Source organism: Bufo gargarizans, chromosome 4 (genome assembly GCF_014858855.1).
Source record: "Bufo gargarizans isolate SCDJY-AF-19 chromosome 4, ASM1485885v1, whole genome shotgun sequence".
Classification (NCBI taxonomy): Eukaryota; Metazoa; Chordata; class Amphibia; order Anura; family Bufonidae; genus Bufo; species Bufo gargarizans.
In genome coordinates this window covers 405,792,912-405,806,897 of record NC_058083.1, presented here as the reverse complement: position 1 = coordinate 405,806,897, position 13,986 = coordinate 405,792,912, and the positions used below count along the sequence as shown (strand labels likewise).

Genomic DNA, 13,986 nt, shown 5'->3' with positions numbered 1-13,986 from the left:
GAGGCCCTTGAAGTTCCGATAACTGTATCCCCGTCCCTTACTAACAGATTGATTCAGTTATTTATTCTGCATAGGTGTTACCTCACCCCTACTAGGCTATATAAAATGGGTAGAAGATCGCACACCGGATGCCATAGATGTGCTCAGTTGGGCGCGGATTTCTGGCACCTGATGTGGGACTGTAGTTACATTCAATCATTTTGGAGGGGGGTAGTGGAGCTCATTTCTTCCCTGATCCCAGATACTTTGGCAGTTTGCCCGAAGATTTGTGTCTTGGGAATATTAGACGAGGATTCGAGACCACGCTACACACTCACCTTCATTAGGGAGGCCCTGTTTTTAGCCAGGAAAGCTATTGCTCTTAGGTGGATGGCGGACAGGCCACCCACGATTACTCAATGGAAGACCCTTGTTAACAACATAATTCCCTTTGAGAAGATTATGTATTCCCGTAGAGGATGCCCACAGAAGCACCAAAAGATATGGGGGCCCTGGTGTGACTCTCCTCTGACTGCCACGACAGTTCATCTGCACTCTGTAACCTAATTGTCTCATTACGTTCTGATACCTGCTACGGCAATCCGGATCAATGTTCACTGTAGAGAATTAACCATGTGTCATGGTTTTTTTGTATGGATGCTTACTGCTAAGTGCACTATTGATACGTCTTGACCATCAATGACTTAAAGAGGACAACCTTTATTGCTGTATTGCACCTAGGCATTGTGATGCGTAACTAATTGTACTTGAATGTGACTGTTTTATTGTATTTCTTGCTTGTTACTTTTCAATAAAGCGAGTTTAAAAAAAAAAAGATGTACACTATTAAAAAAAAAATACTATAGCAGTATATTAGCTAAATTATAATCTATGTGTATTTTACGAAATTTCGTAATATTGCTCTAACTTCGTCTTTTAGACTATTCGTAATATTGCTCTAACTTCGTCTTTTAGAATATTCGTTATATTGCTATAACTATATTGCTATAACTTCGTCTTTTAGAATATTTCCGGCAAAACTAAGGGTGGAACATAATGGCAAGATTGTTTTTTTTCAGACTCCGCAGGAAGTTAGCGAATGGGCGGATGGGGAGGGCCTTTGAGGCTGGGGGGGGAGGAGGTGACAGGAGTCACTGCTAAGTTATGGAGTCGCCCGGACTGCTGACCAGCAGAAGGGGGGACTATTTAGATGGGAGGGTATATACGGGATGTGGGCGGGGGGGGGGGGGGGACGTGGAGAAAACTTTTTTTTTCTTTTTTTCTTTTTTTCTCTTCCCCCTCGGTTAGATGGTTAGGATCCTTTCATTGAATGTGAGAGGGCTCCATGAGAGGGTTAAAAGGTATGCTATCCTTGAGTGGATGAAGAGGTTTCTGCCAGCCATCATCTGCCTCCAGGAGACACATTTAGATAAGGAATCAGTAAGGTGGTTGGAGAGGAGATGGATGGTGGCGGGATATCACTCTGTATATACTACTTACTCCAGAGGGGTCTCAATTCTGATACATAACAAGATTAAATTTGAAGCTCTGGCATGTGAGACCGATGACTAAGGCAGATACCTTTTTTTACATTGTCATGTAGAAGGGATTAAAACTGTAATCGCAAATATATATATTCCACCACCATATAAATCAGATGTTTTGTATCAATTGCATAGATTTATGTTGAATAAACAGGAATGTATACTGATTGCAGTTGGCGATTATAATGCAGTTATGGATCCACTCAGGGATAGGATGTCCAGTAGAGGGGGAGGAGCACAAAATGTAGATTTATGTAAATTAGCCCATGAATTTAATTGGGTAGATGTCTGGCGGGTTCAGAACCCGGATGAAACTATGTATTTCTGTTATTCAAAAACACACCAAACTTGGTCGAGAATAGATTTTTGGAAATAAAAATTTAATGTCCCAAAATAGTATTAGGATAAAGTACATACCCATGGCTTTGTCGGACCATAATGCAATGGTAATTGAGCTGGACTTGAATAAAAATAATATTTTGCCGTTGTTCAAGTTCAATTCCCATTGGCTATTATTGATCTCAGATAAAGAGAGTATAATCGAGGAGTTAAAACTCTTTTTCATGGAAAATAACGGTTCTGCCAATAGACTTGTGGTTTGGGACACTTTCAAGGCATTCTTGAGGGGAGTACTGTTTAAAAAGGTAAATTACTGGAAAAAAAGTACTAGAGAGAACGGGAAGGCATTGGAGAAAAAATTGCAAGAGGCAGGAATGGCATGTATGAGATACCCTACTGTACTTAATAAGAGAGTTTGGGAGGAAGAACAGGAAAAGTTGAAGATATATCAATTAGAAAAAAGTAGGAAAGAATTGCTCTTTCAAGGGATTCGGTCAGCCACGGAGGGTGAAAAGGTTGGTAAAATATTAGCAAATATAGTGAGAAATCAAAAAGGGAAATCATGGATCGGTGCAATTAAAGATAAAACGGGCAAATTATTTACCATACCCGAAGATATTAAAAAAGTGTTCTGGGAGTATTTCCTAGAGCTATATAAGTCCAGGGTACAATACTGAAAACAAGAGTTAGATTCATACCTAGATAAGATTGCTTTTAGTAGGATATCTAAGGTCCAAAAAGAATATCTGGAAAAAGAAATAATGGTGGCAGAAATAAATTTAGCTCTGGGGAAGGTTAAACTTGAGAAAACACCAGGTGGAGATGGGCTTCCTTTTGAAATATATAAAACCTTTTCCCAGGTTTTAGTCCCAGAATTAAAAATAACACTGGACGAGGCTCGAAAACTAGGCGATCTACCGAACTCTATGAAGGAAGCAATTATTACATTAATTCCAAAAAAGGGAAAAGAACAAACAGATCCCGGTTTATATAGGCCAATATCCCTGTTGAATACGGATGTCAAAATTTTGCCAAAAGTCCTAGCTGATAGGCTCTCAAGGGTTATCAAAGTAATAATAAATAAAGACCAGACAGGATTTATACCGGGTAGAACAATATATTCCAATATAAGAAGGCTATTCCTTAACATCGAAGCCAATAGATTAGATGCAGGGGAGAAAGCGATACTCTCATTGGATGTCCAAAAGGCATTTGATTGTATTGAATGGGAGTATCTATGGGCAGTATTAAGGAGGTTTGGTATAGGGGAGGGATTTATAGGGTGGATTCAGTTAATATATCTTAACCCTAGGGCTAGAGTGGTTGTGGACGGGAGCTTGTCCCTGCCATTTGCCCTATCTCATGGCACAAGGCAGGGATGCCCTCTCTCCCCACTGTTATTTGCTATTGCAATTGAACCCTTGGCAAATATAATAAGAAATGATAGGGAGATTAAAAGTTTTCAATATGTGGGTGGAGAAGAAAAACTGTTAATGTATGCGGATGATATTTTACTTTTTCTGCAAAACACTGGGGATCAGTTTAATAAAGTGATAGAGATAATAGATAAGTTTGGTTTTTTTTCCAGTCTAAATATTAATTGGGGGAAATCACACATGTTATTATTAGGAGATGGACAATTACAGGGAGATACACGGGTGCACGCTCTTAAAAAACACGAAAATTTTAAATATCTTGGCATACAAATCTCCGGAAATATAGAAGAATATGAAAAATTAAATGTCCTTCCCCTAATAAAAGAATTAAGAACTAAAATACACATATGGAAAAGACTACCAATGTCAATACAAGGTAGGGTAAATCTAATAAAAATGGTCTTTCTCCCAAAGATACTTTACATATTGCAAAATGCCCCAGTGAGAATACCGCAGAACATTTTTAAATTATTTGATAGACTAATGGGGGACTTTATCTTGAAGGGTGCGATCCCTCGGATAAAGAAGGAAGTCCTTCAGCTTCCAGTGCAGGAGGGAGGATTAGCGCTTCCCAATCTTTTTTTTTTATTACTTAATAACACAATATGGGAATATAAAGGGTAGTTTAGATAGTCAGGTGGGTAGGCAAGAATTAAATAGATGGGGATGGAAAGAGGAATGTAATCACTTAGAGGTGTTGGAGTCAGGTTTCTTGGGGAAAAAAAATACTGGTAACAGGATATTAAACTTAGTAGAATATGTATGGGGGGAAATTAAGAAGACATTGGAGATGAAAGGGTTTTTGAATTATACACCGATATGGAAAAATCTTAATTTAAAGGAATTGGAAACAATAAGAGATTATATAGATTGGGCAAAAAAAGGAATGAAATATTTAGATCAGATCTTTGAGGAAGATAAGCTGAAGGACTTTAACATAATGGTGTTGGAATTTGGGATCCCCCATAGTGATATGTATAAATACTTCCAGCTTAGGAATGCATTGCGGACAGTGGTACAGGAGGATAGGTACAGAAGGGAAAAATCCGACAAGTTGGACAAGTTTACCGCAGTAGGGGAAGGAGGAGGAACAACTGCAAGGAGATATAGGCTTTTGATGGAGGGAAAGAGAAAAAGGATTACAATGCTTGCTGTGAAAAAAAATGGGAGAAAGATCTAGATTCCCTTACGGAAGAAAACTGGAGAGACGCCCTTAGAAACTATGCGACAATCTCGGATAGGGGCTCACATAAGATCTCACAATTCTTCATAGTGCATAGATTACATCGATCTCCATGGATGTTGAAAAGAATGGGAGTGAGAGTAACAGATAAGTGTCCAAAATGCTGGGAGGAGAGAGCTGATTTGATACATTGTTTCTGGCGATGTCCCATGCTCCATAGATATTGGACAGAAATAATGGAAACCGTGTTTTTGCTCCTGAAGGTTCGGTTGCCCAATGATCCAGTAATTTGTATTCTAGGGGCAACTGAACATTTGAAGTTAAATAAAAAAAATACGACTGGTTTTGAATAAAGTATTATTTCAGGCCAGACTTCTTATACTCAGGAAATGGATAAAGATAGACTCACCGACGGTGGGACAGTGGAGAAAAGCAATAGATAATCTAATTAAAGAAGAACGTGTGATGAAGAATCACACAAAAAAAAATCACCAAATCTCGACCAAGTATGGAAAAACTGGTTACTTTAGGGTTGGAGAATGTTGCGTTTTTTTTTTTTTTCACGTCTCCCCCTCCCCCCCCTTTAGGGGTGGGAGGGTATTGAGGAGGGAGGGGGGAATGGGAGGGAGGGGGAAAGGGGGTGGTTGGGAAAGGGGAGAACGAAAGAAAAACGAATTGTAATTATTAATTGTTAATATCTGATTTTTATTATTGCTGGAGTAATGTGTTCTTTTACGGATGTATCCTTTCTATGAAATTTGAAATAAAGATTAATAAAAAATAAATAAAAAAGAATATTACGAATATTCTAAAAGACGAAGTTAGAGCAATATTAAGAATATACGTAAAAAGTTGAAATCGCAATTCGATTAATTCAAGTTATAATAATCGAATTGCGATTTCAACTTAAGCACTGCTATATTCCATATTCGTTAATTCTAGCCTAATATGGAATATAGCAGTGCTAAGTTGAAATCGCCATGCGATTATTTCGAGTTATATTAATCGCATTGCGATTTCAACTTGGACCTGGTTTACTATGGTTGGCTTCAATGGCTTGGTAGAATTTGCGAATATGACGAATGTATTCGTCATATTTCACAAAACGAAGATAACGAATGTAGTCGTCTATTCCACAAAACAAAGATATTCTCCATCTTCGTTTTAGCTACCTATTCATCAACTTCGCGAATTCTAGCAATCATATAGGAAAGTTTACTATAGAGGCAGCTAAGTTTAATTCGCTATGCGATTATATTACTTAGCTTTTTTTAAAAAATAAATAGAATAATTATAATACCTGATAATTATTATAATTATTCTATTTATAAAAAAAAGCTAAGTAATATAATCGCATAGCGAATTAAACTTAGCTGCCTCTATAGTAAACTTTCCTATATGATTGCTAGAATTAGCGAAGTTGATGAATAGGTAGCTAAAACGAAGATGGAGAATATCTTTGTTTTGTGGAATAGACGAATACATTCGTTATCTTCGTTTTGTGAACTATGACGAATACATTCGTCATATTCGCAAATTCTACCAAGCCATTGAAGCCAACCATAGTAAACCAGGTCCAAGTTGAAATCGCAATGGGATTAATATAACTCGAAATAATCGCATGGCGATTTCAACTTAGCACTGCTATATTCCATATTAGGCTAGAATTAACGAATATGGAATATAGCAGTGCTTAAGTTGAAATCGCAATTCGATTATTATAACTTGAATTAATCGAATTGCGATTTCAACGTAATTCTTAAATCCGACAGTACATTCTAGTATATGGAGACTTTCCCATGGTGATGGGGACGCTCCATGAGCACGGAAGTCGGCAGAAGCGGCAACGGGCACTGACTGGAGCATTAAAAAAAAACAAAAACAAAAAAAAAAAAGAATATTCGATACACTGTTTGGCGTATATTAGGAGCAGATTTTGTCGCAAAGGTGTTTTGCGGCAAAATGTTTGACTTTATTTGCTTTTACGTCGCTCAAGCCAGTGCCGAGAAAAGGGGTGTGGTGTGGGCATGTAAATGGGTGGGCTGGCAGCCCTGTCTCGATTATCATTTTCTTCACCAGTTTTCAGCTTACAAAATGGCTTAAATCTATGCTAGCAAGGGAGCTGGTGTAGGTTTAAGCTTGTTGTACACCGCCAAAACATGCACCCAAGTTGTGTAGAGGCTTATGCTTCTACATAACTTAATAAGGAAATTCCAGCGGGTGCTCAGTCTTTAGTTCCTGTATTCTTTATTTCATCTGTAACAATGTATCCGTAACAATGACAATGGACGCGTTTCGGATTTTCTTCTTTCCCATGCGGGCGTCCAAAGAGGCTGAGTTCCGACCATTTTTTACTACAATCTACATAACTTAGGCGCATCCACTACCAGTGCAGAGGTATTTAGACTGGTGTAAATACTGGGCAGGATTGAATTTTAACCAATATTTTTCCTGGGGCAATTCCTTTACAAATGAATGCAGGGAAGGTATAAATGAATGAAGAGGTAATGAAAGAGAGGGGAAAGAGTGGAGATTGATGTTTTACTGTCTCATGACTGTATGATCTAAGGCTACATTATCTGCCAGTTTCTACTGGCAACATTTCAACTGATTCCTGTCGGTTGCAGTGGTCACCAAAGCCATTTTAACACATTGGTGTAAGCAATGCAAAAATGTTGTGAGTGGGCCCCCTCCTTTAACATTTTCATATCCTATGTAGATTGGCAGGTTTGTGTTGCATTATTGCCGTACTATGGTGTCTATTTTCTACTATTGTGTTTATATGTAGTAAGTTGATGTGACATCTGGCAGAGCTGCCTGCTTCGAACACCAAAGCACAGTGGTTAGCATTGTTGCCTTGTAACTCCAAAGACATACTGATAGGGAACTGTACCTGTGCTTTTGATGTATTTTGGGTGCATTTTTGTTACTCTGAGCTCATGGTGCTTGCACCAGTTTCCATGACCCCAGAGGGTTAGCTGCCAACTATACTGGGACTATCTCAAGAGGTATTGATCTGGTTGCTTCCCTGCAGCAAAGTCCAGATCCCTGTATATGGGTTAAATAGTAAATAATACTCTTAGGGTTTAGCCCAAAACCAGTTAGTTGGCACAGTGGGTCCAAATTCACTGTTCCATAACACTTAATCTGCTGGCATCAGATAGGTTTAGCCTGGCCTACAATACTCTTCACACATATGGAGAAAGTACTGCTTAGAGTAGCTTCCTTCCTTTCATTCCCAAACCTTAACTACAAATTTGGTTTGCTTCCAATGGAGAAGATGAATAAAGAGAAAATCTACATTACAGAAGATGTCCCTTAATATAATAGGCATGTAGTGCTTTATTCCCCTTGGTAGTGCTGAACATAATGTCCATCTAAATATGCCATTAGTACTATGGTGGGAAGGTGGTTGGATTGAGGGAGGCACATACACATATTTCACACTCACCACACAGTAAGTTGGCCTCTCTGTTTTAAAATTCCAGGGCTGAATTTCAGTCTCAGTCCAGCTCTGGTGGATGGCTGTCTTTTGTCAGCCTGACCTGGATAGCTATTCTCAGCCTGGCTGTGGCATGGACCTGTATCATAAAGATTTAGACAGCACTCCAACGCTAATAATGATAATCAGTGAATATTTATTTCATATCATTTCAGACGGGCACAATGGTACACAAGTCGCAATGTTTCGGCCTAACATTAGCCCTTCATCAGGCTGATAGAAAATAGAATGACAAAGACATATCTATAAGGTGTGCACTAGTATTACATACACAACAAAACAGCAAATGTACACGATTTGTGTATAAGTATACTGCATGGACATGATTCTTAGAAACATGAGAAATTAACAATACATGATTAGTTTGAATAAACATGATCTTTTTGTAAAAAAAACATGATGACATGATTGATAAGATCTGGACAATACATTAGACGTGGGACTGGAGTTGATAGCAGGTAAGTGTTAATATCCAACAAACAGTCCATACAAATAGTAAGGTAGGTAGATGGTGTATCCAGGTCAGATCAGATACGTGATGGCATAACAATCATCAGGGATGTGATCCGAGTTCAATACTAAGCACTGGGTGACTAAAGGCAGGCTGAAATCATGAAACCCTGAACAGGCAACAATACAAGACAATAGTGGGAGTGTAAAGATAGTGGGAGTGTAAAGATAAGGCCCTGGAAGGGAGCGGACAATGTAAAACCATATCCCATACTGAAACAATGCTAGATATAGTGGAGCCCTGAGCTCAAAACTCACCAATAACAAGACCACATGTCAAACGCAGCTGGCGCTAACCTGTGGTGCGGAGAGCCATGATAAATACCAGCAAGGGGTCCCTGATTGGTGGCCAGGGGTCATGTGTCCACCCCTGTGGGCGGGAGGGCCCGAGAGTGAGGCGTGGAACACATAACCGGCATTTATCACTTGTGATCAAGCTGGGCATGCGCAGAGTGAGGTAAGAGCACTCTCAGGATGCAAATGTAAATCTAGCCTGTGACATGAGCGTCACATGGATGCGCATGCACTGAACTGAGAAGAGGGGGAATGTGTGGTCTTAATGCCATATATCTAGATAACCTAGGGTTGCAAGTAAAAGGTGAGAATAGGTAACCATGTATTAAAAATGAGCTGGACTGTGCCTTAATAGAAGGGGAACCGTACATCCATCTTCATAAAAAGGACAGGGGCAACGGCACACACTAGCACATATATGTATGGATTATAATATGTATAAAGTGTAGTAACATTGCATAGTAGTAGCAGACAAGAAATCCCACATATTGCTATGAGAAATATAAACTATAGGGTAGAAATAGTATATGACGCACAGGAGTGTTAAAATCAGGTGGAGGTGCTAACAGTAGAGAGGATTCGCCCTTCCTCTGAGAGGTTAATAATCAAAAGAACAAAATACTGGGAACTCTCACTATATGTGAAACCATATACTTTATTGGCATAAAATCAATGACATATGATGATAAAATTTATAATAGACCTAAAATCAATAACATATGATAATGATAGATGTACTATACTCTAAAATTGGACATATTAAAAATACTTATAAATGCATAATACATACTAAATACCCAATACCACATATGACTACCTATATATTCTGAGGTATAATAAATAAATAAGGCTCTGTAGCCTAATGCACCATCCGTCCAAGTGTCCCTTGGTAACTTGTAAATGTCCTTTGTGGATCCTATAAATCTCAGATTTCTCTGAAATGCAGGGGTAATAAATCTTGTACAGCGAGTTCTAGTGAATGTTTAAGCGGCGTCCCGCTATACTCACTATTCAGCAGTGTCCCGCTGAATTCTTTACTGCTGATGACTTTCCGGTTCAATATACTGCTGTAGCAAACTGTAGTTGATGTCTCTGCCGTCATCCTAGGTCGCTCTAGATGCCGCTCCGTTAACAATAAGAGACGGTGTCTTGCGAGCCTTTATTCACCTTCTCCCACGCCAGTATAACTTTGCACGTGTGCGATATTTTGTATACTCGTGCTATGCTTGTAATAATCAGCGTGTCAGGTCTCCAATTATCAGGGTTGAATCGGCGTCAGATACTTCCAGCAGATATGCTTACAGTCCATTCAGGGGGTCTTGAGCCAAACGCATTTCGGGGCTTACTATCGCCCCTTCCTCAGTGGTAATCGATCCCCCATAAGTTCTCCCCTTATATAGCAGTTACAAATTCGAATCCTTGGATCCGGTGTGGGTTCTCATCCTTTCCCACAAAACCTGGTGCAGATTTCCTAAGTGTCTAGTATGGATTCTCAAACAATGTAATCTCTTTAAAACTAGCTATAAGTATCACATATTTATTAAAACTTACATACATCTATATAGCCATATGATACTTGATTCTCAGATTGCATATTCTTAGTGAGAGGTCAAAATATTGCATAAGCTTCTATTTATATGTTCCCTCCTCCAGACCACTCTCACAAAAATCCGAACATTTCGAATTCCGCATTCAATCCACCTGGTACCAGTGTGTTCAACTCATATATTCTTTGGGTTTCCAACCTTGACATTTTACTTATATGGTTCCCCCCCCCCCCCCCCCCTCCATTCTTTGTTCACTTTATCAATCGCTGAAAACTTCATGCCTGATGGGTTTTTACCATGTATTACTTTAAAATGTTTGGACAGTACGTGTGTGTCCAGGCCCTTTTTAATATTGGTTACGTGCTCGGAAATACGCTTTTTTAAGGTCCTCTTCGTCCTCCCCGCGTATTGTCTCCTACATGGACACTCTATAACATATATGACATTTTCAGAATTACATGATAGAAAATCTTTAATTATATGTTTGTGTTTATTTACTGTCGATATAATTTCTCCTGTCTTACGTGGAAATGTAGTAACTCTACAGTTTCCACATTGACCACATCTGTAGAATCCCTCCATATTCATCCAATTCTGTATAGAGTTTGTCTCTTTTTTCTTTCTTTTTATTGTTGGGGCCACCATGTTTCCCAAATTTGGGGCTTTAGTGAAGGTGATACGGGGCGTAATGGGAAATAAAGGTCCTATTATCTTGTCTTTTTTTAGTAAGTGCCAGTGGTTACGTATTATTTTTTGGATCTTCCTGTATTCATTATTAAAAGGCAATATGATTCTTATTTCCTCATTATCACCTTCCTTATCTTTCACTCTGTCCAAAAAGAATTCCTCTCTTTTCATACCTCTCACTTTATCTAAGGATCCGTTTATTAATTCTTTGGGGTAGTCTTTTTCTAAAAAAGCCTCCTTCATCCTACTTGCTTCTTTTTCAAATTGATCTTCTACTGTACAGTTGCGCTTTATTCTTTGAAACTGGCCTTGTGGTATATTTATCAACCAGCTTGGTAGATGGCAGCTGTTATACAGAATATAGCTGTTTCTTGTAGTGGGTTTAATATAGGTACAGCTTTTTAGTATTTTATCCCCCATCTGACAATCTTACCCCCGGTCCGTGTATCTTTAACCAACCCCCCCAACCATATAGGATTATTTATTAAAAAATACAAGTAAAAAAATAAAATTCTAAAAAAATAAAAGAATATTAAGTTGAAAAACTTATTCAAAAACAAGATAAAAGAGATATACAAAAACAAAGAGGGAAGAAGTATACTGTAATGCATAAATGTATTGCCATTAAGTTGCGCCTAGTGTTTTATATATTATTGGAGATGTATTAAAGGGAACCTGTCACCTGGAAAAGACAATTTACACTAATCACAGTACCTTAAAGTATCTCTCATAGTGTTTCCAAAGATGTATTCATATATTCTTTCTGCGTTGTGCTGTCTCATAAAATCGACTTATAAAACTGTGTTTGGCACCTTTTTGAAGTCGTGCTGAAGTCACGGGGGCAGCGGCCTCCTTGACTCAACCGTCGGATAAGCCCGCCCCTATGCCGCTCCTCCGCATATTGATGGACATTTTTCCCTGTAGCCGGGACCGCGCTCTTCTCGCGCATGCATCGTGCGTGTCCTGCCACAGCATGATCCCGGCTACGGCTCCCTCCCTGGCATCTTCTTGTTCACTGCGTCTGCGCCGTTCCTATACAGCGCGCTCGTGCCCATCGCTTCTCCCCTGCGGCGTGAGCGCGATCACTGTCTGCTTGCACTGCAGCGCAGGCGCAGTGAACATGCAGATGCCAGAGAGGGAGGGAGCCATAGCCGGGATCGCGCTGCGGCAGGACACGCACCGCCCATGCGCGAGTAAAACGCGGTCACGGCTACAGGGAAAAATGTCCATTAATATGCGGAGGAGCGGCATAGGGGCGGGCTTATCCGACGGTTGAGTCAAGGAGGTCGCTGCCCCCGTGACTTCAGCACGACTTCAAAAAGGTGCCAAACACAGTTTTATAAGTCGATTTTATGAGACAGCACAACGCAGAAAGAAGATATGAATACATCTTTGGGCACACTATGAGAGATACTTTAAGGTACTGTGATTAGTGTAAATTGTATTTTCCAGGTGACAGGTTCCCTTTAAAGTGATTTTCATGTCTAATTGTATTTATAATGGGAGCGAGAGGGTTAATTGGGATTCACTTGCTCTTCTTTAGTATAGAAGGGTCTACAACACACTTAATGTATGGGGAAAGGTCAAATGATATAAATTTGGGACCCACTCTGGATGGCAGGGATCACGCTAAAATCGCAGTGTTACCGCAGTGTGATTGTTGCGTCTTTTGCTGCCATCTGGAGGAGGGAACATATAAATAGAAGCTTATGCAATATTTTGACCTCTCACTAAGAATATGCAATCTGAGAATCAAGTATCGTATGGCTATATAGATGTATGTAAGTTTTAATAAATATGTGATACTTATAGCTAGTTTTAAAGAGATTACATTGTTTGAGAATCCATACTAGACACTTAGGAAATCTGCACCAGGTTTTGTGGGAAAGGATGAGAACCCACACCGGATCCAAGGATTCGAATTTGTAACTGCTAGATAAGGGGAGAACTTATGGGGGATTTATTACCACTGAGGAAGGGGCGATAGTAAGCCCCGAAACGCGTTTGGCTCAAGACCCCCTGAATGGACTGTAAGCATATCTGCTGGAAGTATCTGACGCCGGTTTAACCCTGATAATTGGAGACCTGACACGCTGATTATTACAAGCATAGCACGAGTATACAAAAGATCGCACACGTGCAAAGTTATACTGGCGTGGGAGAAGGTGAATAAAGGCTCGCAAGACACCGTCTCTTATTGTTAACAGAGCGGCATCTAGAGCGACCTAGGGTGACGGCAGAGACATCAACTACAGTTTTCTACAGCAGTATATTGAACCGGAAAGTCATCAGCAGTAAAGAATTCAGTGGGACGCTGCTGAATAGTGAGTATAGCGGGACGCCGCTTAAACATTCACTAGAACTCGCTGTACAAGATTTATTACCCCTGCATTTCAGAGAAATCTGAGATTTATAGGATCCACAAAGGACATTTACAAGTTACCAAGGGACACTTGGACGGATGGTGCATTAGGCTACAGAGCCTTATTTTTTATACCTCAGAATATATAGGTAGTCATATGTGGTATTGGGTATTTAGTATGTATTAAGTATTTATAAGTATTTTTAATATCTCCAATTTTAGACTATAGTACATCTATCATTATCATATGTTATTGATTTTAGGTCTATTATAAATTTTATCATCATATGTCATTGATTTTATGCCAATAAAGTATATGGTTTCACATATAGTGAGAGTGCCCAGTATTTTGTTCTTTTGATTATAAACTATAGGGTACTGGAAGTCATGATGGATGTGGTATGGACCTGGTTTGCCTAAATCCATCCCTGGATATGTGTATAAAAGTCTGGATATTGATATGGAGGGTAATCTGAATCCAAGCTTCAGTCATGGCACTGGCAATAATCTCAGGTTTTAGGTTTCTAATTTTAAATTATAAGATTTATGATTATAATAATTTAATATTATATTTAAATGAGATTCTCAGTTCCATTTCCCCTT

General features: G+C 39.3%; 1 protein-coding gene across 1 annotated transcript in view; it reads left to right on the top strand.

The window, feature by feature from the left end:
- Positions 1-13,986, top strand: part of LOC122936375 (sulfotransferase 6B1-like) — a 122,917-nt gene that overhangs the window by 34,591 nt on the left and 74,340 nt on the right. The gene's annotated exons all lie outside the window — the stretch shown is intronic.